Source organism: Leptonychotes weddellii, chromosome 10, assembly GCF_054177405.1.
Source record: "Leptonychotes weddellii isolate Sample4059 chromosome 10, ASM5417740v2, whole genome shotgun sequence".
Lineage (NCBI taxonomy): Eukaryota > Metazoa > Chordata > Mammalia > Carnivora > Phocidae > Leptonychotes > Leptonychotes weddellii.
Window position 1 is genome coordinate 7,919,337 of NC_138378.1, and position 18,986 is coordinate 7,938,322.

At 44.5% G+C, this 18,986-nt stretch overlaps 1 protein-coding gene across 2 annotated transcripts in view; it reads right to left on the reverse strand.

Annotated features, from left to right (window-relative positions):
- Window positions 1-18,986, reverse strand: part of TSHZ2 (teashirt zinc finger homeobox 2) — a 437,572-nt gene that overhangs the window by 30,450 nt on the left and 388,136 nt on the right. The gene's annotated exons all lie outside the window — the stretch shown is intronic.

Sequence of the window (18,986 nt, forward strand, 5' to 3'; positions counted from 1 at the left end):
AGCTACTAGATTGGATTCCAAAGCCCTCTCCATGTATTATGTTCGTTCCTATCCGTTAACTTGTTTTCAGCCTTAGAACGATGCCCAGTGTCCAAGCACTGGGGAGACAGATGAAAAACCAGAAGCTCAGGGAGGCTAGGTAATTTAATCAAGGCCACACAGCACTAGTGAGAGGAATAATCCAGTTCTAAATCCAATTCCATTATGAAGACTTGCAAATCTGTGTTCCTCCGTGGAGAAGAAAACGAAGACCAGAGTTTTTTAAATTGCTCTACTCTTTCGGATTGATAAAGATGCCGTCTGAACTGTACTATTTCATATTTGAATATTTTTAAAGTGTGTTGATTATATATTAAAATGATACTTCCCATGTTTTCTAAATATTTAAAAGATCCCTCTTAAACATCATGACAGACACATTAAGCTCACTTACCAGATATATAATGGCTTTAAAAAAAATTCATGGCACTTCGAATAATTCATCATTCCCATTTGGTTGGGGTACACAAAAGGGTGGCCACTTCCGTGCAGGAAAAAAATATTGGCAAGAAAATGTGGTAAATGCTTCCAGTAAAGGTGCCCATTTGGAATTAAACAGTGATGGATGTTTAGGAACCCATCTCGATGCAAATGGTAATGTTTGCAAATGGTCATGTCTCAGGATGGCATTCGCCTACTCAGTGTTCTCTCTAGAACCCAGGACTTGCTATTAAAAAGCCCTCCCATTCCTGCACACGAACTGAAGTTTTATCTGAAGCGGGATGAGAAATTACTGTAAATTGGGTTTTACTTCCAAAACGGTTTAATAACCATCACACACGGAGCTCTGGTCCACACAATGCACAGCTTAATTTCACCGCCAACCTCTGTCGGCTTAAAAACAGATATCGAAACAGGGGAATACATATTTGACAACGCTGTTAAGGCAACTTTGCTAACGATTTTTGAACAACCTCCAACCAAGGCCTAAATGCCGACAATATCCATAAACAACCCTATACTGCCTAATTAGGGAGACAGAGACACAGCGTCCTGTCAGGAGATTTGCATGGCTAAGAGTCTGAGATCAGAGAGCCATGAGGGATGGCTCAGAGTGACGGGGGTGCGCAGACGGATGACCATCATTACAATATTACGGGGACTCACACCTTCCCAATTACTGGCAGGATTCATTAATTACCACTGCATTTCCCTAATAGAATCTGAGCGCCAGCTTATCAGCGCCTTCCCTCTGTCTACCTAAACCCCCACTCAGCAGTCGGTCACCTATGAAAAATTAGTCAGTGCAGCTTCGAGTGGCCTATTTAAAGGAGAAAGAAAAATGAACGTGGGAAGAGGAGGGAGAAAGTGCATTCACGAAGAAGTCGAAAGGAACAGACACAGCATTCTCTCCACACGGGGTTGTTTTTTCCTTCCTGAAACTGCCACAGAGGGACATTAGTGGCCGCTGCGGGGAGATTCACTGTGGTGTGTATGGGAACATAACCGTCGCCTTCACACACACACACACACACACACACACTCATTCATTCCCTGCCTAAAATCTTCTAATGACTTTCCATTGTATATAAAAATAAAATCTAGACTCCTGCCCATGTCTCTAGCCTCATCTTCCCTTCCTTCTTTCCGACTAAGCCCCACCTACTCAGGCCTTCTTTTTGCTCCTCTAACACATTACATTCCTATCTGCCTCAGGGCCTTTGCACTTGCGTGACCTTTTCTTCTAGAACATGGTTTGAGCGGGCCAAATTCGGCTTGTAGCTTGTTTTTGTATGGCCCTTGTGCTAAAAAAGGTGTTTACATTTTGAAGAGTTAAAGGTGCCAAGAAAGAGATAAAGAAAGAAAGAAGGAAAGAAGAAAAAGGACGGGGAAGAAGGGAAAAGGGGAAAGGAGGAAGGAGAGGAGGAGGACTGGGGTGGCGGGAAGTTATGCTGACACCTGGGTTAAAACAACATCCTCCCAGATCTTTTCAGAGCTGGCTTATTTTTTACCATTCACCGCCCAGAGTTTTCCCTGAACACTCACTCTAGAGCGGCCACCTGTCACCTTCTACGCTCCTTTGCTTCATTTCCGTCATCACACTCATCCCCAGTGATTGCTAATTTATTAGCTGCTTTATCCTCAATTCTGGCTGCACATTAGAATCACCCAGTGAGCTGTTAAAAATACTGATGCCCAGGCCTGACTCCCAGAGAATTTATTTCCATTAGTTGGGACTGGGACCCAGACATTGCCATACATATATTTTCAAAGCTTCCCCCATGATTCTATTAATAGCCAAGCTGGAGAACCCCTGGCCACTGCCTGTCTCTTCCCAGTGGAATGCTGGCTCCACAAGATCAGAAATGTGGACTGTCTTGCCCACTGCTGTGGTCTTGGCACTGAGAACACTGCCTGAGACAGAGGAGCTGCCCGTTCAATGTTCGATGGATGAATTAAAAAATATTTATCATCTATACGTACAAAGAATTGAGGACGACAGCAATGTGACAATGACGTAGGGTCTCCCTAGCTGAAGTTATGCATCAAAAATGGGTGACAATTCCAGGAACCCCGCGCGGTTGCAGGAGACTCAGCCCCCATTAAGGATAATGGAATGTGAGCCTCCCGGGCTGTCTTGTTACTATCAACAGCATTATCGGTTATCAACTGCTTTTACAATTATGCACAATGATTCTCCCTGCACAAAGATTCAGCAACCACCGAACTTGCTTTCTCTTTTAAATTAAATATACTGAAAAGAGCAGAGATTTCAATCCTTCATCTGTTCACAGATGAAAAAACATTTCCAAATCGTCAGCAATCACATTTTTTTTTTTTATTCTGAGGACGGCCAACTGTTCCCAGTGATTTCGATTACATTTCCTACCTATTATTTCATGTAATGGCATCCCTTAAATTTTAAATTAGCTTTGAAGAATAAAAATAATTGAATTCCTGCTGTTTTGTGTACATAGAGGGTGACAGGAGCTAATGTGATAATTTAAACTGTAAATGAGTCTTCACTTTGTGTTCATTAATTACAGCTAATTACTGAATTACAAACCTTCTTGGTTAGGCACTGTTATGTATTCATGTAGCATGTTGAATCTCCAGCTGGTATAAAACTGTTTTATAGACTTACAAGCTGACACACCAACCTACCACCGAAACAATTCAGTTTGAAAACAAGGGGGGTGGGAACACGTAACTGCAAATGCTTCTTGGAATTAAAAGAACAGACACAGTGCTTCCAACTCATATCTTTGGGGATAGAGGATCTTGCACATATAATTAGAACAATTCATGCCACAGGAAAGAAAAAGAGCGCTAGGCTGTTCTCCACTCTGGGTGAAAATCTATACCATAGCATGTAATTTGTGAGACTCAAGTGTTCTGCCCTTATCTCCTTGTTCCCTAGAAACTAAGCATCATAATTATTTATTAACTGATCCTGCTTTTAATAACAGAAGCATAAAGGATGCCAGAAATCCTGCCCATTTTTCATGACCAGAAATGGCTGGAAAGAAGATTCAAACAGACAGGTCAAGGACTAGGTCAAAGTGAATTCTTTCTTATTAGGTTAAAAACAACACTTTTTTTTTTTTATAGTGAGCAAGGCAGTTTGGATTATTAAACATTAGTATCGCCTGCATAATTTCTGCCTCTAGACGGAAGACTCTGTGATGTCTGGTTTACTGAGATTTTCCTTAAAAGACTTAGTTGGAGAAATCCTGCAACGGATGCGTGATCTCTGTGGCTAGTACAAGCGTGTCAGAAGAAGGAACATGCAAAAGCCAGTCGGTATGGTCTTTAGCTTCCTGTGTTTTTCATTCATTCATTTGCTAGTTTTACTCAGTATTCATTTGATGAGGAACAGCATGGAAGGCTTTGTGAGGTACCAAAAGATGAATCATCAGGGATTTTATACCTGCCACAGGTAACTGTTGTCCCCTCTGGGTAGTGATGCTGACTTGCCTTTGCGTAACCACGACTCCGTGGTTCTCAAGCCAGATGCTCACCCCACTTCCGAGATACATTCCAGTCCGGCCAATCCCTGTGCTCTGTTATCCTGGCCACAGTGATTGGTCCAGGGATAGGCATGTGACCCAAGTCAGCCCAATGAAAGGTTTTTGCTGAAACTCCTTTCTTTGGAGAGTCTCAGCCTCGGGCTTCCTCCCCCTGGGGTGGTTTCTGAGCCACCGCATTGCGGAGAACATGCCTGGGAGTTACGCCACTGCAGAGGAAGCAAGATGTGAGGGGTGGAGTAGGCCAGATTTCCAAAGGCACCATCTAAGCACGAGATCCCGCTTTGCTTGCAGCTGGTGACCTCCTTGACCTTCACAGGAGCCAGTAAAGTGCTCTGTGCTTAAGCTGGTTTCAGTGGATTTTCTCTCCTATGTAATCTATATAGTCCTGACTTACACATGCATGATTATAAACCAAGATATGGATTGATACATGTCACACCAGAACCTGTAGGTGCCCAGAGGAGGAGAGGATCTTTTCTAGTTTGGGAAAACAAAGGATAACAGGGGGCTTTCTAGAGGAGGTGGTGGGTCAGCTGGGCTTGGAAGTAATGGAAGGCTTTACATGGGAGGAGGCAAGGAGACAGGGAGCAAGAAGATGGGACTCCAAGGGAAGACTGGGCCTTGTAGCAGGATCCTACAGAGTTTCTGGGCCAAGAACACATGAGAAGGAGGGAAATCCCAGTTAAAATAAACCCTGGGGCCAGACTCTTGGCATCTTTGTTATGCACGGTGTTTGTTATGCATGGTGTCAGGTGTAGACACATAGATAGACCATTGGGTAGAGTGGGCCCTGCCCAGGGCCATCTCAGAGATTCTGGCTTTGGTTTTGTGAATTTTGCCTTCATGATGACTTTGGGCAGGACTGGCATAACTAGGTGGTTTTCTGGAGGTGAAAGTAAAGAAGGCACATTACTGACCACCATTTACCATGGATGGGGATTCTGTAGGATCCGTCTCCCAGAGATTGTCCCACAGTGACATTTTCATGCTCGCTCATCTGGGCTCTACAAAATGGCAGGCACGATGGTTGAGTGGTTATGTTTTGCCAGACACGGTGTTACATAATTCAACAGCAGCAGCAACAAAAACAACCATAGCAGACCATAATCGAGGGCATACTATATTCCAGTCACTGCAATAAGCTTAATGATGAAAATAATACATCACCATCACTGTTATTATTGCAAACAAAAATTAATGGAGAACTTACTACATGCCAGGTATTGTGCTGAGTACTTTTCTTGCATTATCTCAATACAATTTTAACAGTGGCCTTGGGAGGTAGAGGGTATTACAGACAGGGAAACTGAGTCTCAGAGAAGTAAAGTGACTCACCCGAAGTCACACAATCAGCAAGCAGGGGAACTGGGTCTAGAACTTAGGAATTTGATTTGATTCTCAAATCAACGCTCTTTGCCACCATACTGTGAATACCTTTCTTTATTTTGGTTTTTAGTATGGATCAGTTTTAAACTTTTGTTTAATGTTCTTTCTGCCCTATATGCTCATCATGCTGGAAAAGAAGAAACGGGTAAGAAGAGGGCCATCGCATCGATGCTCCACATCGACCCCTTGTCCTGGTCTTAGTGAGCTCTTTATTGCTTCCTTTGCTTTAGCTCCTTCCTTGGTCTGACTTGTCTGCGTTTCCTGGCATCTCGCTCTAGAATCATGAACGGTGCCTGGCACTCTGTCAGTACTCAGAAATTGTTGATCAAGCTGATTTGCACTCAATTAAAATAGTTTCTTATCTAAGTTTTTAAATAGCCGGTCGGGTTTCCAAACCAAACGGGAAATCCCTTAAGAAAAAGGGCTGGATTCCTGATTCAGAAAGTTTCCTGTCTTTTTGGTGGTTTGGGGATATCATATATCCCTGGCTTTTTTTGGTTTTGTTTCTTTTATACTCATAGGCATTTTAGAAATACTATGTGAAGAGAGAGCACACATTCTGCTTTTTCACTTGGGGGAATTTGGGGTCAGCTTTAGGCAGACCGGTTTGAACCAAACATGCCCAAGAAGCAGAGGTGTACCCTCTGGTACCTGGGTTTCCCCATCTGCCGGCTCGCAGCCTGGCCAAAGCGCTGCAAGCAAACGGGAGCCCTGGGTGTCACGTGGACAGTCACAGGATTGTGAGTGGACCCTGAGAAACCTCAGAAATGCCCAGAAACTCCAACTGCGTCTGCCTGGAGCATAATGGCTTCTGTTTGCTTTGTGGCTGTCCAGACTTCCCCAGTTCCGTTCGTGTCTGTGTTTGCTGGAGCCGGGAGCTGGCACCGACCTTAATAACCATGGGGAAATTGAGTCAAATCTCTCTTCAGGGGCAGTTCAAGTGTCTTGCTTGACTACATCTGGCCTTCTTGAAACCCATCTTCCTTGGTAGTCTTCCGAACCCTATTTCCAGGACCGCATAGCTTGACACTTGCTATAATTTTGTCTTGCAGGGCTGGTAAGCTACTTCTCATGATGGTTGATCTTGATACGGCGATCTTTGTTGTATTGTTAACATCTTGAGGGTGGAGACAGTGGCTGTGGGGTTCCGCCAGCTTGGGTTCAAGCCTGGATCTGCTACTTCTCTGAGTGAGTTGCAATAAGCCATGTTGCCTTTTGCAAACTTAATTTCCTCTTCTGTAAAATGTGAATGATGATAACACCTTGGGGTCCTTGTGACAATTATATGTGATCATGTATCTGAAATACCTAGTGGTCGTGGTCAGTGCTCGGATAGTCATGTTTGTTGTGGTGGTGGTAATGGTGATGAGGACAGCATCTCATACTGTTTATACAGCCCCTTGCACCTGGAACGTTTTTGGCCAACATTATTTACTTAGTCCGCATTTGGTGATTAATGAATGCTCCTTTGGAATGGAAACCTGGTCTCCAACCTGAGCTGGCTGCTGGGAAAGAGGGACTGGGGGAGGCAGGAGAAGAGGGGTGATGGTGCATGCCTGCCATGGGGATGGTCCTTGGGACAGATACGACTGTCGCCTACTCAATATCCATCCCCCCTTCTTCCCTGCTGATAAAATCCTGGCTTTGTTTTCTGTGGCAATGTGCCCAACCAAATACTCATGTCACTCCATCTTGCAGCTAGGGATGACAAAATTACACAGTCTGACTGTGGAAGTTGAAGTGGAATTCTGCTGGGTTTCTGGGAAAGACTTGCCCCCTGAGAAGAGGGGACAAAGGTGGTCAGTACACAGTTATCTCACTCCTTCTCCTACCTTGAAGGGGGCCACCGTGTCTAGTGGTAGCAGTCATCTTGCCACAGGGAGGCAACGATCGAGAGACTCACAAGAGACACCTTCTAACATCACTAACCCATTGGCCTAATGCCACAGCGGTCTCCTCCTGGATGTCGTGATGGTGAGAAGAAAGTCGTGATTTATTTTAAGTTGCTGTATGTAGTCTCTTATTTGCAGCCTAAAGCATTCCTAAATTTTAAGCTCCCTGCTTTTTTTTTTTTTTTTTTTTGACAGGAAAGGGAGCCCTGGAAGCCCAACTGAGAAAACAGATTCTCCAGTTTGGCATGAATACTATGCAGAAAGAGCAGCCGTCGACTTCCTCTAATAATGCAGCAACAGCACACAAACCCATGGGCAGAACAGCTAATAATAATAGCTGATGTGAATTAAATATTTATTGTGGGTCAGATGGGGCATACTGCTTGGCACACAGTAGGCATTAGGGGAAAATGTTAAACTGTGGCATCAGTGTAAATGACAAATCCCACGCTCTATCCACAGCTCCACCAAATGGCTTATCATCTTCCTCCTTCCACCATAGACTTATCTCACATATTTCCTATCTTTTTCTGAGGGGTTCACAAGGTTCTTGTAAATATCAAATGCGCTACTAGATGCGAAGAGCTTAAAACCCTACCCGTCACATAGCAGGTGCTCAATATATGTTGGGGATCGTTATTATTGCTCTGTGCCGGGCACTGTGTGAAGTGCTTTTCTTGCCTTATCTTGGTGAGATTAACACAAGGACAAACAGCTGAGTGGTTGTTGTCAAATCCATCTCATGTTCTGGATGTCAGTTACTGCCATCTGTCAAACATGGATTTAAGGCTAAACCAGTCTTCCCTAAACTTCTTGCTGTCAGGCACAACCCTCCTGATTTCTGCCTGTATTCTATTTGTTTTAAGCTGTATTCTCTCAATCACAAGCACCTGTATTCGCTCTACTGTTTGTTAACCTAATATGTTTCTTTAATTTGAGCCACTTTTCTTTTCTTTTCTTTAGCCATATCCTAAGTAATAACATCCATGCGATGATAGATATCTATCAGTGCTTCTCAACTGCGGGTGTTCTTGACTCCCAGAGAACATTTAGAAATGTCTGGAGACGTTTTAGTAGTGATGGTAGTGATAGCTTGTAGGTAGAAGCCAGAGATACTGCTAAATATCCTACAAGGCATAGGACAGCCCCCACAACCAAGAACGACTCAGCCCACAAAGTCCATGGTGCTGAAGTTGAGAAACCCTGAAACACACACATACATGCATGTGTACACACACATACGCACAGATGAATATGCTTTTAAAAAATATATAATGATCCAAAAAAAAAGAGCTTATCCAAGTATTATCTAAATCACTCTGTCTCTGTTCAAGAGCAAGGTTACCAAAAGTTGGGAATCCCCTCATAAGCTGATTTCTTAAAATCCCTTCCTCCTCTAAAACTCAGTGAAGTCAAATTGGAGACAGTAGGTTATTTCTCTTATTACTCAAGGCGAAGAAAGACATTTCTTCATAAACAGAACATCATCTTTGGGAAGAAAACAATTCTCATTTCCAAGCAGTTATAAACGTCGCTGGGTTGACATGTAGAAATAGCCTGAATTTTCAGAGACCATAAACCAAAGGACCTTGAGATACAGCCGTCTACCTGGAGCAATGTGACCCCCACAGTCGGGTCATCCAGAGCACATGCTAATTAAGGCCCCCTCACATTTCCGGGTAGAGCAGTGATTCTTTATATTTCCCCTATCCTGACCTATGAGGAATGCTACTCGTGTGTGCCAAATTCCCATGAGCAGAGCCAGGGTAATAGCTACCATTTCCCTTCTGTCTCTAACATTCCAAAAATTCCAGGGTCATGCCAGTGAGTTCCTTGACCACTCTCAGCCTTCAACAATGATTGGGAATAAATTATTTTCAATTGATAGTAATTGATTCAGAGTCCCAAGACCACATTTGTGCACCGCCTGTCCAGGGCATTCCTCAACCAGGAGTTTCCTGGCATGGAGCCACTTACACATCAAGGGGAGAGCTTGTAGTGAAAAAGGCTGGAGCCAGAGACATGGTGTAGAAAACATGGCATCATGTTTTCTACACGAAGCTATAATAATAGCACATGGTGCCTTTCTGGCACTTTAGGGACACGGTTCAGACTTCATCCTTAGCACAATCATGAGAGGTTGTTAGAGAAGGACTTGTCCTCCCTGTTAGCCAACAAGAAGGCTGGGTTTGGGGAAGGCCCACAAAGCAAGTTCTAGAACTCCATTTCCTCAGTTCCTGATTTGCTGACTTTCCACATGACTCCGGGCAGCCTGACAGACACTCCTTCTCTGTATAATGCCCCATGAGCCTTCCCATTCCTGGAACTGGTGCTTCGGGAATGAACTAGACCAAGTCGCTTAAAGGCTGAGATATCAGTTGGTGCAGCTTACACAAGGCCTTTCTCAGCAGAGTTCATACCCTTTTGATAATTTGGATAATGAAGGGATTTCTGGAGGGTCACATGATCTTGGACCCACATACCTTCTTCTGTGCATTGTCCCTCACAACCATCCCTTCCTTGTTGAAGTCCTTAGCATAGGTGAGTTTTGCTCAACTGGACACCAATGTTGGGTCAGGCATCTCGGCCTCGCATCTCTCTTTTAATTTGCCCGGAATTCCTGGGAGTCACAATGAAGCTGGGATTTGCTGGGGAAGACCGTAGAGAGGTAGAGACATGTTGGGAAGACTGTATCAAAGATGTTCCTAGGAGGTGCCCTCCCCTGCAGTTCATAGAGCTCATCAGTGCTGATGCTCCAAATAAACAGCTCTCCTTTGGACTTAGCGATTTGTAGTCTCTATCTTGGCAGGGGAAATCTGAATCATTGTTAGCCCCTTAGCTTCACTCGCACCCACTGTCGGCTTGTGGCTTTCTCTAAACCTGCAGAGGGGACAGCTGGATGGAACCCCTACTCTGGGCATACCTGCTGGCATGAGCTAAAGGTGAACTTGCATGCTTTCTCGTACAGATTCTTGTGTTTCAGTACAGAAGGGTGGGTGGTGGGGGTGGAGTTCTGGCACGCAACCCAGAAGGGTAGAGAAAACTGAAATCACACCTCACGTCTCTCCACAAAGGTTCGATTCTCTTTATGAGTATGATCCGCCAATCTGTAATCAAGGGTTAATTTCACAGCTCACTGCTTCATCTAGCATAATATCCATTCAGACTAATTAAATCTGTCTAATAATGTGAGTGTCTTTGTCTTTGTTCTTCCCCTTCTTTGTTTTACACCCTTCACATCTCATCTCCAGAACCACACGCCATCACACTCTACTTGACAAGCAGAATCCATCCCTAAAATTAAAACATTCCTGACCTATCTGCAATGACAAGGCAGGCGAGCTTCACGGCGCTCCGGCCCATGAAGGGAGCTGACACATTTGTTTTTAATTTCAAAAGAGTAGAAAGTGAAGATCTGACCCCGTCAATCAAGCCCCGTGACAAGTTTAATCATTGGTGCCCCACAAAAATCACGGCTAAATAGGAATGCAAATACTGTATCACAGGGCTCTTATAAATGCTAATCAAGGAGAAGTAATCAACTGACAATTTCACTGATCTCTTTTCTGAAGAAGTCACTCAATGCTCTGTCTCTGGGCCACAAAGAGAAGAGAACAGGACAAAAGGGATGGATGAGGTCCCCCCAACCTTCCTTTTATTTTTCCTTCCAGGACATTTCTTTTTAAAGAGAGAGTTCATTCTTTTGATCCATTGTTGAACTTTAAAGCAAAGAACTTACGCAGTTATATGTCAAGTGCACTTTATTATCAGTACGAGGCTGGGCAGAAAACGCACTGAAACTTCCGCTAAAATAAAAATCATCATTTGTCTTTGTCATTAATCTGTTCTCAAATTCTCTTATATCTTAAAAGTGACCGACCTTCGCTGTGAGAGGGGGGAAAAAAAAGTTTTGTAAGTAGTCGAAAATCTGAAAATTATGATCACAGTAACGAAGAAGAAGAAGAAGGAGAAGAAGAAGAAGAAGAAGAAGAAGAAGAAGAAGAAGAAGAGTCCCTTTTAAAAACTTAATCCAGGGTTGATGAAGAATTTATAATCATCAAGAAGTTCTGAGCCAAGCGTCTCTCCCCCTCAGCATGGAGGCTTGACTGTGCTTAGGGAGAGAAATCAGAAATTGGAGAGATCTTTTTCATCTATCCTTTTACACAAGACCTGAGAGAGTTTTGTGTGTTACCAAGCTTAGAACCTGACTTGTTTTTTTTTTTCCTTGTCTCTATTTTATTTTTTTTTAACCAGAAGGTCCTAAAGAAATCCAATTATTGATGACTTTGTACCGTAAACACCGATTTCATGGAATCAAAACAGGCAAAGAAAAAAGCCAGCACTACGTTACTCCTTGGAGTAACCATTGTCCTACAATGGTTATCTAGTCCTATAAAAATAGAACGTTTCAGAAGTTCAGGTATTGGAAAGATTAATTCCTGTAGTTCTAATCACCCCAAGTTCCAAAGGTCCTGGGTGGTCTCCCTCATCTTAAGGACAGAAAAATGGGAATGTATGGCTTTTGGGGGTCCTTTTGTATGTTTCATGTGAGAGGTGGATGGGACAAATCCAGCCCACTGCCTGTTCTTGGATGGCCCAGGAGCAAAGAATAGTTTTTGCATTTTTAAAAGGTTGTAAAAAAAAAAGATTTCCTGATATAAAAATTACATGAAATTCACATTTCCACATCCACGAATGAAGTTTTATGGGAACCTGACCACGCCTATTCAAGGATGGATCTTCCATGGCTGTGTTCATGCTACACCAGCAGAGCTGAGCAGGGTGCAATAGGGGTTGTCTGATCCACAAAATCCAATATATTTACCGTCTGGTCCTTTACAGAAAAAGTTTGCTGACCCCTGCTTTATATCATCATGGAAAATTTGCTAGTTCTTGGCTGTACCTCAATTTCCCCTGCCCTAGAAATTCTTTTTTCCCAATAACTTGATCGAGGTATAATTGACAAAGAACTGTATATATTTCAAGCATACAATGTGATGATTTGATATATGTATACCTTGAGGAACAGTCACCCCCACAGTTTGGTTAATTAACACATCCATCATCTCGCATAGTTACCTTTTTTGTGTGTATGAGAATGCTTAAGATCAATTCTTTTAGCAAATTTTAAGTATACAACACAATATTGCTAATTATGGTCACTGTACTAGACATTAGATCCCCAGAACAGACTCATCTTATAACTGAAGGCTTGAATCTTTTTTTAAAAAAATTGATTTATTTATTTGAGAGAGAGGAAGACAGAGTGAGTGAGCAAGGGAGGGGCAGAGGGAGAGAGAGAGAAACTCAAGCAAACTTCCACACTCAGTGGGGCCCTGAGATCATGACCTGAGTAGAAATCAAGAGTCAGACGTTCAACTGATTGAGCCACCCAGGTGCCCCTGCAGGCTTCTACCCTTTGACCAGCATCTTCCCATTTTCCTCATCCTTCAGCCCCTGGAAACCACTATTCTACTCTGTTTCTGTGAGTTCAACTTTTTTAAAAAAGTTTCCACATATAAATGAGATGATGCAGTATTTCTCATTCTCTGGCTTATTTCACTTAGCAGGTCCATCCTTGTAATCACAAAGGGCAGTAGTTTTTCCTTTCTCTTGGCTGAATAATGTTCCCCATGTAATGGACATTTTAAACAAATGAACACCAGTGAAGATGCCTCATATTTTTCATGTTTTTTCAGATGTCAACGTTCAGTTTACTGGGGAAGGACGAGCTTCCTTGCAGTGAAATGAGCACCTTGCCCATGTGTACTAGACCTTGGACCTTCTCTGGCTTTTGGCCACCCCTTCTGTGGCCTCAGGGTTGGGGACAGGCAGTGTCTCTCCTTGTGGGGTCAATCACGGAGCCTCAGGTCCTGCTGGCTGCTCCTTGCCCCGGTAACATTGCTTCAAATTAAGATCTAATTCATTTTGGAATAATAATGGTACTCTAAAAATAGAACATTGACAATAACAAAAAAGGGAACGCAACTCTGTATTTCTATTCTGGTGCATGGTCCCAGAGACCCCGTGTGGTGGAAGTGATAACACATACGCTGGGAAGTAAAGAGGTTGGTCAATTTGTTGCCTCAACGATACCACGGCAGGAGATCACAAGAGATAATATTTCTTTCTGCCAGACGTGCCCAGGTACTCAATATATCTACACACACGTTCATCTGCTTTTTTTCCATATTTAAATAATAGTTACTCACAATGTCTCTTAATATTTTCCAGGGCAGTTTTGTTACTCTCATTTCATAGCTAAACTGATTCTCCTTGGGTTGGGGCAATGGCTCTCAATTGGGGGTGACTTGCCCTTTCGCACAGGAAGGAAGAGAGGAGTCCTGGGGTACAAGGAGGGCACAGGGGCCATTTGGCAATGTCCAAAGACATTTTCGGTTGTCGCGACTCTCAGAAGGTGCAGAGCTCCTAGTAGGTAATGGACAGAAGCCAGGGACACTGCCAAACACCCTATATATACCCTACAGGACACCTTCCACAACAGAATCATTTGGCCCCAACTATCAGTACTTTTAGAAGCCCTCAGTTAAGGAAGCAAAATAGAGCAAGATTATCAACCTTGGAGCTAGAGAAACCTAGACTTAAAACAAAGTTTCTCAACCTTGGCGCTGTTGACATTTGGATCGGATAGTTATTTGTCGTGGGATGGCGGACTGTCCTGTGCACCCTAGAGCATATAGTAGCAACCTTGACCTCTACCCACTAGATGCCAATGGTACCACTGGCTGGGACAAACAAAGACGTCTCCAGACAATTGTAAATGTCCTTTGCTGGGCCGAGGAGTTGAGGTTGAGAACCACTGGTTTAGAGTCTGAACTGGTTACTTGCTGGCTTGGTTGTTTTGGATGACTGGTCAAGGGAAGGGTGAACCGATGCCCCTTTCCATATTGTTGTGCGGATTTAATGTAGAGAATGAGGTCATGTACGCGGGTTGTCAGGGCATCTCCAGAACCCATCGATATTGGGGGATTTTCTCAAACAAAGCAAATGTTCTTCAACTAAAGAAAACACTGAAGGAAGGAATGAATGCAGATGTTCTTTTGTTTTGTTTTCAATTTCCCCACCTCCCATCTACAGGCCTCCCAGGCGGCCTGCCCCTCCCCTACCTGCTCCCACTTCAAGAATGCAGAATTTATTTATTTACTTATTTATTTAATTTTTAAAGATTTTATTTATTTATTTGACACAGAGAGAGAACAAGCAGGAAGAGCAAGAGGGAGAGGGAGAAACAGACTCCCCGCTGAGCACGGAGCCCGACGTGGGGCTGGATCCCAGGACCCTGGGATCATGACCTGAGCCAAAGGCAGATGCTTAACGGACTGAGTCACCCAGGCACTCCAAGAATGCAGAATTTATTGCGACCCTCCTCTGGGCTAAGGGGCTCCTCTTGCCCAGGGTATAGAGAAGGCAATCTTCATTTTCATAGGCAAGGAAGCTGGGACTCAGAAAAATTATCAAATTTGCGCAAAGCCTCACAGCTTGAAAGTGCTGGGGCTGACGTTCAAGCACGCCAAGATCCAAATACATACTTTCCATAAGGAGACAACACATGGTGTTGGGTTTCTCATCTGGCCGTGTGCTTTTCTGGGTGACCTTGGGTAAATCACTGCACCTTTCCGGGACTTTGTTTTCTCATCCGTAAAATAGAGCTAAGACTGCACTGAAGCATTCGATAGGCAATGCCCTTACTAAGGGTCTGGCCCAAAGCAGGAGCTCTGATCACCACTACTAACTGTACATGTCATTATTTATATCTATGCTCCTAACACCGTGTCATGCTGCTCCCCAGGTCCTGACGGTAAATGGAAGGAGACAATTTCTGAAACAAATACAAGCGCATTCAGGAGTGATTACGATAAATATATTCTACAAGTGAAACAATGCGGTTTTGTTCTCCCCTCCTCCCAGCATTGCTTCCTATCCGTTAGACTCTAGATCATCACTAGGAAAGCCTTTGCAAATTAATCCTATGCAAGTGGTTAAGGAGGGATCTAACTGGCCATTGTGTCTATCACAGTGGAAGTCAATTCATTCTAACTCCGAGGCTGCTTGAGCCTGGGTTGTTGTATGTGTGTGTATGTTTGAAACTGGATCTGCAGGGGGCAGTTCTGTCTTTCTTTTTTTTAGATTTTATTTATTTATTTGAGAGAGAGAGAGAGAGAGAGAAGGAGTGAGCCCTGAGATGGGAGTAGAGGGAGATTCAGGCTCTCCGCAGGGCAGGGAGCCCTATGTGGGACTCTATCCCAGGACCCTGGGATCATGACCTGAGCTGGAGGCAGGCCCTTAACTGACTGAGCCACCCGGGCACCCCTGCAGGGGGCAGTTCTGAAGAGTATACGGTTCCCTTCTTTTTGAGGTGATATTGAGATGGTACAGATTGCTGAGCATTTTTCCTTTTGTCTCATCCCTTAGTAACCACCACTCCTTACCTGTAAAACCACACAGATCTGGTAAGAATCATCTTTGTGCTCTCTCCATACAGGGCTGATATATCACAAGAGACCAGAGCCAGGATTTGCAATAGGTCTGTTTCATTCTTTTCCCCAAACTGTCCACCGGTAAATTTGGGTCACTGAGTTCCGAGGGAGACGACAGCATCCACACCCTTTGACCTTCCTTGGCCCACGTCGCCTGCTCTGTGGGTGTGACTTTTGCAGTGGAGATAGCGGGTCTCGTCCCTGCCCCGTCTCCAACTAGACCTAACTTACACTTAGTAAGGAGGAACTCAACGAGTCTTTGTGCAATGATCCCATGAGGGCCAGAAAATCAAAACATTGTGCACCATTGTAGAGAAAGGGCCCTTCATTTAAACTGCAGTTTCCCAAACTGGTTTCCATGGAAACATAGCTCTGTGGGATGCCGGCAGGTGTTATGTGAAGGGATGGCTGTAGTCAAGTACGTTGGGGTGAACCTGCATTGAACAAGACTCCATTGCAGGACTTGGCCTGGTGTTTTCTTTTTCTTTTTCTTCTTTTTTTATGCTAATGGGTAATGCAAACTCCAAAAATGGCATCTGCAGCACGCAGTATTTGCAAAACTTATTGGACCCCATAAGTTTTTTTCCAGTGAGCATCTGGTGGGATTGGTGTTCCAAGGATGCAATCTGCAGAACTTTTCTCTAACAGCTGACTTGCCTTGGGGCTCTTGAGGTCATTGCTTTTTTTCCTCGGCCTGGAAGTTTCCTTCCCAACTATCTGCACAGCTCACTCTCTCACCTTGCCTGCCCTCTTAGCAAGGACTTCTCCGACCCCTATTGTAAACGAAGTGTCTTCCTGCACTCACCTCCCTCCCCTCCCTCCCCACCAGCACAGACAGGTAATTGTTTCTGTGTGTCCCTAAACATGTTATATGTTTTACTTTCTGGCCCCCTTCCCCCTCCAGAGTGTGAGCCCCACCAGGGTCTATGTCCATCTTATGCATTCTCCTACATAGCAGTGCCTGGCCCAGGTGGGTACTTAATAAGTCAAAGCAAGTTGAATACATGAACGAGTAAATTTACAAATCTTTGCTTTATATATGGACAGAGACCCAGAGGAGAGAGGTGAATGGATGATCACTGCATGATGACATTGGCCATCAGGCTAAGCAGGGTGTGTGATTTTGGACCCTCCAGTGAGGGCTGCTGTGGGGATTAAGTAAAGAATGATCACAGTGTCTCATGCACAGTGGAAGCCCATGCATCACGGGGAGGATGATGATGACCCTTAGCACATACCTTATTGCTCATCCCCATGGCAACCCTGCAAAGTAGAGCTTCCATTTTGCAGAGGAAGAAACGAAGGTCCAAAGAGTTTAAGTGGCTTCCTTGGGGTGTGGCAGTTAGTAAGGGCAGCCCAGATTTATGGTCATGTCTACAGGATTCCAGAGCCTCACCCTCTCACCTACTGTGTGTCTGCAGATGCGGGTCATAAGTAGAACAAAACAGCCTGGTCCATAAAAGCTGACTAAATCCCTGAGATAATTGATTTTTTCCCTTTTGGCTCCCAAATTAGCTACAACTTTTCAACAAGTCTGGCTTTTTCTCAAGTTTCTCCCCTGTGGCATTAAGTTTCCTACACAAGATGGCTCATCCTTTGGGAGAAAGAAGGGAACTGACTGCAGAGGCCTGGGGGAGAGAGGAGGACAGCCCTGGACATTTTTATTCCAGCCTAGCGGAGTCAGGGACCTCACCCACTTGAAGTTCCTCTTAGCCATCCTAACCTCATTCACTCCCTTCCCTGTGCTGTCTTTCTGTTGGTGCCTTTGGGGACTGGGCTGGGTTGGGAGGGATGGGGAGGAGAAGATTTCAGGTTCGGGTTAATCTCCTTGAGAACCCAGAGCCCCTTGCTTTTGGCATTGACTTTAGTCATTTAGAAATCCATATGGGATCCTCAGGCAGCATCAGTCTAATCAAGAGGGCTGTTTCGTGAAGCTGCTCAGAGAATCCAGGCCCGTGGACTCTTTGATGCATTCTATTGCATTCTGTAATGCAATCCAGATCCGGGGCCTTTCCCTGACATCAGAAGAAAGGGGACAGTGGGGAGTATCAAGAGAGAGGCTCCCGCACACCCACTTCAGAACACGGACCCCAAAATGGTGACATACCGAAACCAGGCATTTCCACCCACTTCTGTCTCTGTGGTGCTGCTCCTCAGTGTTATTCCAGCCTCTGTTTAAGTCTCCTCTCCCTAGAGAGACCCTTCCTTACCATCCTAGCTAGGGGGCCACCCCCTCACGCTTCTCCCCCACCCCCAGCCTTACTGAGTAAAATTGACATATAACTCACTTCTAGGGCATCAAACACTCATCAGTAACTGATATTATCTTGTTTATTCCCTTGCTTATTTGTGCCTGTCACTGAAATGTGGCTGCATGAGATCGGAAAACTGGTTCGTCTTGCTCCCTGTGTTATTCCCGACTTCTGAAGCAGTGCCAGGCAGGGGTGGTAGGGACTCGGGAGCATTTGCAGGCTGAGTGGTTGATTGCATTATGTATGTCCCAGCTTTCTCTGCAGCGAGACTATCACAGAAGGAGGGTTATTAGGGAGAATGCATGCACCAGTTCTGTTTTTTATTTTCCAGTAATGACAGAGTAAGAAAAAAGGGGCAGCTGCAGCATAAGGGACTTAGGTTAGTCGTCAGGTTTTTCCTGCTGGGCTGAGTTGGGGTGTTAGAATGCATTTTGGAGGGAAGCTGTGCAAAACTCCTGGTAAGTAAATTTTTTTTTTTTTTTTTTTAATGTGGGGAAAATCCTCAGGTATATTTATACGTGTAATGTCCCCAGGACTCTGTTCTTATGTGCAATCTCTCTCTCTAGAGCCTTCTTGCCTCCTGGGGACACTTGTAATGGCCCCGCAGAGGCGTAGGGGAAGTGCTGCTGCCATCTAGTGGGTGGAGGCCAGGGCTGCAGCTCAGCACCCTCCAGCATAGGACGGCCCCTGCTCAGCATGCCCGCCCCACTAAGGTTGAGAGAACATCTGCTCCAGGTGATTCCCTTTGCTGTTTTCAGGGCCCCCCCTGAACCCAGCTCTGCTCAGGGAGTCTCCAAAGGACTGGCTCAACTGAGAGAATCAGTGTGACTCGGTTACAAAAAAAATTCACAGTTGGGGATACAGTTCAGGGGGTGTGAGAGCCAAAACTGAATTAGTAGATTATTTCTCTGCATGACAAAAGGAAGTCTTATTATTACTGTTATTCAC